Below are 10,641 nucleotides of genomic sequence, written 5' to 3' on the forward strand. Positions count from 1 at the left end.
TAAAAGGTATTTTTAATATTATTTTAAAAAATGATAATCAATCGAGAACCATCCGCCACTGGTCAGTTTTCTGAATTTCTCCAATAGACGTTTTGTTGAGCGTGTTTTTTGAAGGACCAAATATAATATGAAAGTCAGACTTCCAATTTGATCCTCTCCGGGTTAGGACTAATAAAAAGGGAACATTGTGGCAAAGGCTTCAACTTAGCTAAACTCCAATAAAGAGCAATACTTCCTGTTAAAATGAAGAAAAAGATTGATGAAATTGTAACTGTAGTACCATACATTGATTGAACCTACTTTATAACATTCCGCCACTGACCATAATCTTTGTGTGTTTCACCACAGGTTTTATCTACAGATTGGAACGCCTTCCCATTCGGAATGAAAGCAATTGGTCGCCTGCTCATTTTCATTTTGAGCGTTTCTGGCATCTGTGTTTTTTGGGTCACAAAATACCTTCCGCCGCAGGAACAAAGACCTTGTGCTTGTGACCAATGTCTATTTGTAAATGATACGTTGGCTATTCAGAATTTGAGAAAATTTCCACAACCACTTGTATCCAGGAACTACAATCTGTCAGAAGAGGATTACAACTGGTGGAAGGTACATTTTGACCAAACAACATAACAGTCTCGCAACCTCCACCTCAAATCCGGAACAGAAAGTAAAGTGCCTTCACATTTGACAGTTGCCATGTCTGGGGGGGCTGTGATGGGTGGTTGGGAGGCCAGAGGACGGGCACCTGTGGATTGGGTAGAGGGGCAAAGTGAGCCCCGTCTTTCAAAGCAACAGTAGAACATGTTCAGCTTGTTGGCCGAGTGGAGCCCATTGTTGTAGTGAGAGGTTTGGGAGTGTTATCCCTTGTGTTCCTGAGTTCCGAATTCACTGTGCAAAGGGGAAGCCCCGTTACAGAGGGAATGCAGTGTCGACTTCCGACAAACTTCCCTTTACATCAGCCTTTTATTTGCATCCTTCACACATACACAACAGCAGGGTGGAACATGGGGGCGGGGGCTTCCTCAGTGTTCTAGAGGGGTGCAGAGTTCATATGTATTGTTCTCCTTCCTTCCCCCGGCTACATTCCTAAGGTCCCGTCCGCTACGGTCGGGCCTATTGTGCTGCAGGCTTTCTGTCCTCCCCCGTTCCTGAGAAGAAAAAGCGTCGGACCAGGCGAAGCTAACCTCCTCTGCCCATTCAGAGACCTAGACCTGTACGTCCGCAGGACCTCCCTGTGTAGGCTCTCCGAACAGCTGTTTGTGTGTTTCGGGCCTCCCAAACACTGGCGGCCCGGTAACTAAGCAGAAGATGAGCAAGTGGGTGGTTGAGGCCATCACACTTGCTTATGAATCGGCCGGCCAGCCCACACCTTGGCTGTCCGGGCCCATTCTACCAGGGGTATGGCGGCTTCTAAAGCCCTGTTGTCGGGAAGAGTATCGCTACACGACGTTTGCATGGCGGAAGGCTGGTCCTCTCCCCACACGATCGTGAGGTTTACCACCTTGGCCTTAACGCTACACCTGGAGCACAGGTGCTCGTCTGAGTGTGCGTCTGTACGGTCACTTGCTCATATGGTGAGTGGGTATAGGGTTCCCACAGCGTCTTTACGCAGCTCGAGTTCCCTGAGAGGGAACGTCTCTCGGTTACGTATGTAACCTTCGTTCCCTGAAGGGAACGAGACCCTGCGTAAACGTTCTGCCATACTCCGTGGTACGTGGCACTCGATTCGGCCTTTCAGAGATGAATCCTTTTATAGCGCCCTGGTCCCGGCGTCCCCCGCCTATGACGTCCCAGCTCGCCATTGGTTAGATTTCACACGTGCTTCATGACACGGTCACGCAGAGGCGTTCCCACAGCGTCTTTACGCAGCGTCTCATTCCTTTCAGGGAACGAAGGTTACATACGTAACCGAGAGACGATATCTACTCCTGTGTCAGGGGTGCAGAGTTCATATGTAATGATATTTTGCCTGTGTCAGGGGTGCAGAGTTCACATGCACGCGCTTCTGTGTACAACATCTTGTGTTACACTCAGCTGGTGCTGTAACACTCCCCAGCTGCACGTGATAAATTTGTATAAGATGTTCCAAAAGCATAATAATCACCCATGTAACGCACCACAGGAGACCAGAGTGAAACCCAAGCGCAGAGCGCAGTTTTATTAAAGAGGTAAAGACGTCAGGCGTGGTAGTGTCCGGTGAACAGGCAGGGGTCGAAAAGCCAGGCAATCAGGGAACAGGCTAAGGCACCGTCAGGGAGCAGGCGAGGTCGGGGCTGGGATTCAGGCGAGGGGTCGAGAGCGCAGAGGTAGGCAGAGGTACCGTCGGGGGTCAGGCAGGCGTGAACGAGGTCTGGGACAAAGCAGAGGTCAAATAGCAGGTAGGCAGAAACAGGGTATCAATAGAACGCTCGGACTGTGATGGCAACATGCACAAGACTTCGCACCGGCCTCTGAGGCTTCGGCAGCTTAAATGCCCAGGCTCTCCTGATTAGAGACGAGCCACAGGTGCGTAGATGGGAGTGGCTGTGCCGGCTCAGTGGGCTGACCCTGAGTGGCACAAACCACTGTAACGTGCAGCAGAGGGGTGACTGAGATCCCGAGGTTCGGACCTTAATATTCTGGAGACGGGGAACGTCTGTTTGTGACAACCCACCATGCCCTAGTTCCCCACCGGCCTAGGACCACTAGTAGTGATAGATTTAAACAGTAGCTTTGGACGGACATGGAGATGCACACACTCATGCACTCACTCTGTCAGTACCTGCGCACACAGCGCACAAACATGCGACTAACAGCATCCTCCTCCTGGAAGTAATTAAAGATTCAATTGACCTGGATTCTTTTTAGGTTTGAGGACTAATCCCTCAATTAAATTCATGATGCAGAGTATACAACATTCATGCATTTCCCAATATAATTCGTAACACAACTATGTTTGGTGCTCCTGACAGTGTCTACAGCCTGAAGGACGTATCATCAGTGACTACGTAAAAAACATGGAAAGGGTTCTTCAGCTGATACCAGCCAATCCTCCTCTTGAAGCACCCATCCCTGGCCGCTGCAGGATTTGTGCTGTGGTGGGAAATTCTCGTAATTTGTTGAAATCACATTACGGACCTTTAATAGATTTCCAGGACTACGTCATAAGGTAAATGAGTCAAAACAAACGTGATTGATGATTTTCATCAAAGTCAGAAACTAAATGTCAAATCTCACGTTTTTTCCCTAACATTGACTCATGAAATACATCCCTTCGTACAATTTAGAATTAACAGGGGTCATACCAAAGGCTTTGAAGCAGATGTTGGGAACAGAACAACGCACCAGGTCATGTATCCAGAGAGTTCTTCTCAGTTGGATAACACCACTCATCCGGTGCTGTTTACATTTAAGATAAGAGATCTTGAATGGATTACAAAGGTCCTCAGCACACAACCTTCTGGAAAGTGAGTCATGTTTTTTCATTTCAATTCTAGTTGAGATGCTACTGTTGTCTTCTAAAGCTGGCGTTGTAGCCTATGTCCCCCTGCGGTACAGAGTGAGAAGATGTGCATACTTATTGGCATTCCCACAATCCCAATTTTCAGTTGTGAAAACCACTAGTCATTTTTGAATGTTAAAGCTTGTGCAGGAAAATTCCTGCAGCATAATTTACGTAATATGCAAAAATTCAGAGCCGGTGGTATTTTTCCTACATGTAGTTAAAGCTGGGGTGTCAAACAAATTTTACGTTTAGGCCAGTTACTGCCCACTTTGATCTCAACGGGGGGTGGCGTGGGTGGTCCACGTGGAAGGCCGACATAGGGTGGACACAGTCATTTTCACGCGGGTGCTGCTGTCTTGACAAACGCCGTCGTCGAAAAGGTCTAACGCCCACACTGTTTCCAGATCATGACGTCCTCCCCCTCACTCCCCACTTGGACAGTTCGCCCGATTGATAATAATTAAGAGCAGTGGCGATAAACAAACAGCGCTGCATCCCGGGAGCACAAAACGAATCCAAACAAAAAACACAACAAGCCTCTTGTTAGATAATTTAAAAAGAGAAGGAGCAAACGAACGAATCAAAGGCACGTGTTCAAAAATTGGAAGCCTGGATGGGGAGGTCTTTTCAGCCAAACAACTTCTCTCATTCTGGGAGATTTATTTGTCGGATCACAGGTCAAGTAACACAGGCCGGAAGAACAACTAACTAAAATCAGGAAAAACATCAAGTTTTATAACCCTTGTTAGACAGAAAAAGAAAGATTTTTATTGGCCCTAAACTGGTGTAGGCAAGTGGAAAGAGTAACAAAATGTTGTACTCAAGTAAAAGTACTGTTACTTAAGTAAAATTTTACTGAAGTACTTAAGTAAAATTTTAGTGAAGTACAAGTAAAGTTACCAGTCTAAAAATGTACTCTAGTAAAAGTAAAAAGAAGCTCATTAAAAATCTACTCAGAGTAAAAGTTACTTTTTTAACAGCTGGATGGGGTGCGGATTCTAGTGTAGTTAAAAAAAGACAAGGGAAAATAAATCTCAATCTAGTTGTTTTTAATTAAAGGAAGACCGTTACAAATTAAAGTGTAATAGCAAAAATAATATTTTATAATAATATTATATAATGATTTTAGTGCAGATCATCCAATAAAACATTTTAAACATTACTACAACCACTAAATATGGCATGAACTGTGGATTCAGTAAAGCAGGGGTGTCAAACTCATTTCAGGTTCGGGCCAGATACTGCCGACATCGACCGAACGCGGGACACTGACGATCGGCTGACGGTGGGGGGGCGCTGGCTCTCCGACCGACGGTTCGCTCACGTCGGGACGTATGCACTCCAGTGGCGGACCGTTTACTCTGCGATCTCCTTAAATTGTCTCTGCTCTGCTCACTGAAGCAAAACAATACGTGGACAATGAATATCGGAACCAAGAGCAGCGAGTGTAGTCAACTACTGCTGCTAACACATCCCGTCGGACCAGGATTATTTATTTATATCCGTTAATGAACTTTTCTCCTCTTGTTACCCTGGTAACCGCTGTCATTACAGACAGTTGCGTCGATTCTTAGTGTGAAAATCTACGTACTTCCGGTTTAGCGGCAGCGCTTCGTATTTTCATTCAATTTCAGCTGGGTTTGGATCTGTTTTGTCCGTCTCCATAATTCTTGTTTAGCGCGTTTGTTCTCCCGCTCATGACTCAATCAGTGCAGTGACGTTTGATTATACCTCTCGAAGCGATCGTGCATGCCTGGCGTGATTTTTTTTTTCAATGGAAGGGATCTACCAGCACTGCGATGGTGAACAACCGGGTCCCCCTGGTCTAATGCATGCATTCACTCACAGACTACAATCCCCAGTGGACATTTTAGGAATAGCAACTTATTTGATAAAAATGCAATTTTGGTCTTCCTGTAATTCTCACATAAGCAAAGGCCAGATTCGGCCCGCGGGCCTTGAGCTTGACACCTGTGAGCTAACAGAAAGAATCGGTTTCATTGTATTCGAGTTCTATGTGAAATAAGACAAGGGTTCATTTTAAAAGTTTCTCTGCTTTACTTACATCCAATCAATAGATTTTTTAGTTTAACATTTCATGCTTTTTTCCACATGTGCCAAGAAAATCCCTATTCAACAAGGATTTGGTGAGTCTTTTTTTATATATGAATTCAACAATAAATTCAATAAACGTTATATGCTGCAAAATGTATGGTTGATAAACACATTTAAAGACAAATTCTGATCTCATAACAGGTGATGGTCCTTAACCCAGCTTTCATGAGGAATATCCATGAAATGTGGCTGCAGAAGAAGGGATCTTATCCCTCCACCGGCTTCATGGCTTTGGTTCTTGCGTTGCATATTTGTGATGAGGCAAGTTTGTTTAGTGGAAGCTAAAATGCATAATATTGTGTTATTTAGCAAAACTCATTAAAGCCTTTATCTTATTCTAATATTATTTACCAATATTTTCCCAGGTCCATGTGTTTGGTTTTGGAGCAGACAGTGATGGAAACTGGAGTCATTACTGGGATAAAATCCCCAACATAAAAATAAAAACTGGAGGACATCCTGGAAATGTAGAGTATGAAATGATCCTGGAACTGGCAAGGCATCAAGTACTCACATTTTATAAGGGGTGGTAATGTTTCTATCAGCATCTAATCTATTTAAACTTTAACAATGGATTCCTTACCAAGCAAGACTAAGAAGCCTTTAAGAGACATCTCTTCTCGGATCAACTCCCCTAACGGAACTAACGGAGACCGAACTGATCTACAAGTGTGGTGAGTCTTTGTGTTGATGTTGGTGTTTAAACTACACAAACTGCTTCAGAGACATTGACCCCAAATGGATTCCAATTCATTGTAGGATCTCAGAAAGACATGTTTTTCTCTGCTTTTTCTTATTTATTGTCTTTCTGTAATAAAGCACTAAATAAATGCAGTAGGAAATTCTGGGGAGAAATAAAAGTTTAAAATAATTGTCACGGTTTGGGTTCATGTCTTGTTTTATTTTGTAGTTCCACCTGTGTCCAATCACCTACACCTCCCTTATGTATTTAACCCCTATGAGTCTCTTGTCGCGTCATTGCCTGTTGCTTGCACCAGTGTTGAGTCGTGTCCCCATGCCATGCCATGTCATGTCAAGCAGTTATTTCATAGTTTATGTTGTGGTTGTGCCAGGTCCTTGCCTCGTCGTTATTTTTTTCCCCTCCTGCTTCTCGTCCTGGTTCTTTTTCTAACTTCGTTCGGTGTTTCACTATGGGAATCGTCTCGGCGTGACCAACTAAGGAAGCTCCAATGACACCACGTCTGTCAGTGACAGACAGGTCGAACTGTGCGGGGGCCCCGCCCCCTCATGTTACCACAGTCGACCGTCCCTCGCAAATCATTCTCGTTTTCTTCCCGTGAAGAACTATAGCTCCCTCAGCTTATCTTGGCTAGCTTGGATTGCTGCTTAACGGTTCACAGACGACCCTTTTAGGACACGTCGCTGAACGCAGTTCCTGGTTGTTAGTCCGGATTTGCTGGGTAAGTTACTTCATAGAAGTGTATTTGGTTACTACACAGACAGTGTCCGCGTCAAGGCGAACTGTTCTCCCGACGGCTCGGTATTTAGTTACCGGTGCTTTCGGGGACTGTGTGTATAAATTTTCTCGGGCTAACGCGTTACGGCGAGCCTGCCGGGTCTCGGGTAGCATTAGTTTGCTAGCTGAGCCGAGTAACCGTTGTTTTGCTAACGTGTCACGGCGAGCAAACTGTTACGGTGCGCGGTTAGCGGGATAAACCCCCGGTTACCGAAGCAATTTACCGTCAAGCTAAGCTAACGCTAGGCTCGACTAATTGCTGTGTATTCCTCTCTCTTCTCAGTTGCTATGTCGGCCACTACCCCCGCCAAAGGGTCGGAGCCGAAGGCCAAAGAGGCTGCATCCCGCCCGTGCCCTGCGTCATGCGGGGCATCCATCTCGGGCAGGGACCCTCATCCGATGTGCATAGCTTGCATGGGCGCTAAACACGCCCAGGCGGCTTTGGCGGACCCGCAGTCGTGTCTGCACTGTGCGCCAATGCCGGAGAAGGTTCGGGAGAGAAGGCTGAGAGTGGCGGCATCCTCAAAGCAGGACCCGTGCCTGTCTGGAACTGCCCCAAAAGCCTCAACCAGCACCCGCCTGCCGCGAGCTTCTTCGAGCTGGGCGGACATGATGGATGCTGAGTCCCCGGAAATGCCTCCACTTTTCGAGGAACTGCTCGAACTGGAGCCGGGTGATGAGGACGCAGAGGGCGATGCCAACTCTGACCTCCTTGACGTGGACGACATGGAAGAGGAGGAGGATGACTCCACCTTTCCTGTCGAACCACCCAGACCCCCCAGTGCATCGGATGTTGTCCCCCCTGTGGACAACAATCTGTATGAGGTCTGCAAACGGGCCGCGTCAAAATTGGGCATACAATGGCCAGCAGCCCAGGATGCTACAGGGGGGGAAAGAGACCTATACGACGGTAAAAGGCTGCCGCCTACCCTACCGCCGTCTAAACAACTTCTGCCAGCCGTCCCCATCTGCATGAAGGAGATGGGCAGGTACTGGTCCAGCCCGTTAAAGAGTAAGCTCCCCACCAAGGGCTACTCAAAACTAGAAGTTGATGGGATGGGAGAGCTGGGCCTAGCGGGCCCACCAGAGGTAGAACCTTCAGTGGCTTACCACCTCCACCCAAACCGCCGCTTTCTCTCAGCTTCCTCTAACATCACCCTGCCTAATAAAACAGAGCGCCTCACCGCCTCGGTTTTACAGAGAATGTACCGCTATGCGGCACAGTCAGTGTGTTCGCTAAACGCGGTGACTTTGCTGTCGGCGTATCAGGGAGAGATCTTAGAGGAGATGGGCAGACAACTGGACTCTGGGGCACCAAACCCGGCCCTGTGGGATGAGATTTGCGTTGTGAACGATCTCATCCTCCGCTCATCACGAGGTGCGGTGCAGGGCTGCGGCCGTGTAATGGGACTTGCGGTCTCAGGTGAGAGGGCCCTATGGCTGAATCTTTCCGGCCTCAGCGATGTCCAGAAGGCAGAGGTAATGGATGCTGCTTATGACCCAACTAAGGGTTTGTTTGGCCCGGCACTTGAAAAGATGCGGGAGGCCAGCACCCTCAGAAAACAAGAGGGCGAAGCCTTCGACCTCTGTTTGCCCCGAAAGCACGTCCCTCGCACCCCGCAGGTGCCCAGGGCTAGTTTTGCAGCTGCAGCCGCAGCTGTGAGAGGGGCACGGGGAGGCGCCAGACCGCACAGACAGGCAGCGAGTCAGCAGACGGTCCAGCAGCCTCGAGTGGAAAACCCCAAACCATGGGGCAAACACTCTTTTGCAGCCACAGCAGCAAAGAACCGCCCCTCCCACCCCGGGGAAGGGAAGAAGAAGCGCACGTCCTAACCGGCTTTGCTTTTCCCTCCCCTCCACCTTCAAAGAAAAGAAGGGAGGTCGAGGTGAGACAAACCCCCCGAGTTTGTGTTCCAAATTCCCTGGTGGCTTACTGTTCTCCAGAGGATCTTTTGATGTTTCTCCCCCCTCACGTTCAAGGGAGGCAGTATCGGGGGCAGCAGGTAACACAGTGTCACCAAGCACTTCTACCCACCTCAAACAAAGAAATAAAGTTTGTGTTTTCGCAGCCAGGCCGAAGGCCGAGGGCGGAAAACATTATAAAAACAAATCAATGTCATGGCCCCATAATCCCATCAGGGGGAGCTCACGCTCCACCGATGGGAGGCCGCGTCCTCCAGGTAAGGGAAGTGACGTCACCGTACGGTGCGTCCAGCCCACTCACTCGACGGGCAGAACGGTGGCGCGCATGCGCAGTACATCCGTGGGTCTTGTCCACTATTTCTCAGGGGTACAGACTACAATTCGCTATGAAGCCACCCAGATTCAACGGGGTGTTAGTTTCAGTAGCCAAGGGCGATTCAGCTCGAGTCCTAGAGGGCGAAATAACATCGCTGTTGAACAAACAGGCGATCAGAGCTGTCCCGAGCGAGGAAGCGCAGCGGGGTTTTTACTCCCGCTACTTCCTCATCCCAAAAAAGGGGAGCACTTCCCTCCGTCCCATTTTAGATCTCCGTGTGTTAAACAGGCACTTACGCAAGTACACGTTCAGAATGTTAACACACAAGGGGCTCTGTCGTTCAATCCGTCCGGGGGATTGGTTTGTAACGATCGATCTTTCGGACGCTTATTTTCATATCGCCATTTATCCAGCACACCGGAGGTTTCTCAGGTTTGCTTATCAGGGCAAAGCCTACGAGTACCAAGCCATCCCATTCGGGCTCTCATTAGCCCCGCGGGTGTTCAGCAGGTGTGTGGAAGCCGCTTTGGCTCCGTTACGGAGCAGCGGCATCAGGATTTTCGCGTACATAGACGATTATCTGATATGCTCCCAGTCACGGGAGCAGGCGGTCAAAGATTCCGCTACGGTGATAAATCATCTCACGGATCTGGGGTTCAATATAAACTGGACAAAGAGTCGAGTCGAACCGGCGCAGTGTACAGATTACTTGGGTCTCAACATAAACTCCGTCTCCTATCGCGTCACGCTGACGGAGGCGAGAGTAGCGTCCCTCACGCAGTGCCTCTCCCTCTTCCGGTTTGGGAGAGCGGTGACGTTCAGACTATGCCTTCGCCTACTCGGCTTGATGGCGTCAGTGATATCTGTGGTACAGTTGGGGCTTCTACGGATGAGGGATTTTCAGCGCTGGGTCGCGGCATTGCGCCTGTGCCCGCGCCGTCACCTCAACCGCAGAGTGAAAGTGTTACCGTCGTGCGTGGCTGCGCTCCGCCCGTGGGAGGACGTGACAGCTCTCGAGTCAGGTGTCCCGCTGGGGGCGGTGTCATCCAGGGTAACCTTGACAACGGATGCTTCCCTATCAGGGTGGGGAGCAACCATGTTGGGCAGGACGGTGAATGGAACCTGGGACCCGAGGCTGGCTCAGAGTCACATAAACATCTTGGAACTCTGGGCAGTGTTTTATGCACTAAAACATTTTCTGACATTTCTCCAGGGACGCCACGTCCTGGTAAAAACAGACAACACCACCGTCGTGGCGTACATCAACCGCCAAGGCGGCACTCGCTCACTGCAGTTGCACAAGTTAGCTCGAAAGCTAATCCTGTG

The 10,641-nt window shown here is 48.7% G+C and overlaps 1 pseudogene; it reads left to right on the forward strand.

Annotated features, from left to right (window-relative positions):
* The first annotated feature begins 384 nt into the window (after positions 1–384).
* On the forward strand, positions 385–6,624 carry LOC119226555 (CMP-N-acetylneuraminate-beta-galactosamide-alpha-2,3-sialyltransferase 1-like; annotated as a pseudogene).
* The last annotated feature ends 4,017 nt before the right edge of the window (positions 6,625–10,641 follow it).

This window comes from Pungitius pungitius, chromosome 18 (assembly GCF_949316345.1).
Source record: "Pungitius pungitius chromosome 18, fPunPun2.1, whole genome shotgun sequence".
Taxonomy (NCBI): Eukaryota; Metazoa; Chordata; class Actinopteri; order Perciformes; family Gasterosteidae; genus Pungitius; species Pungitius pungitius.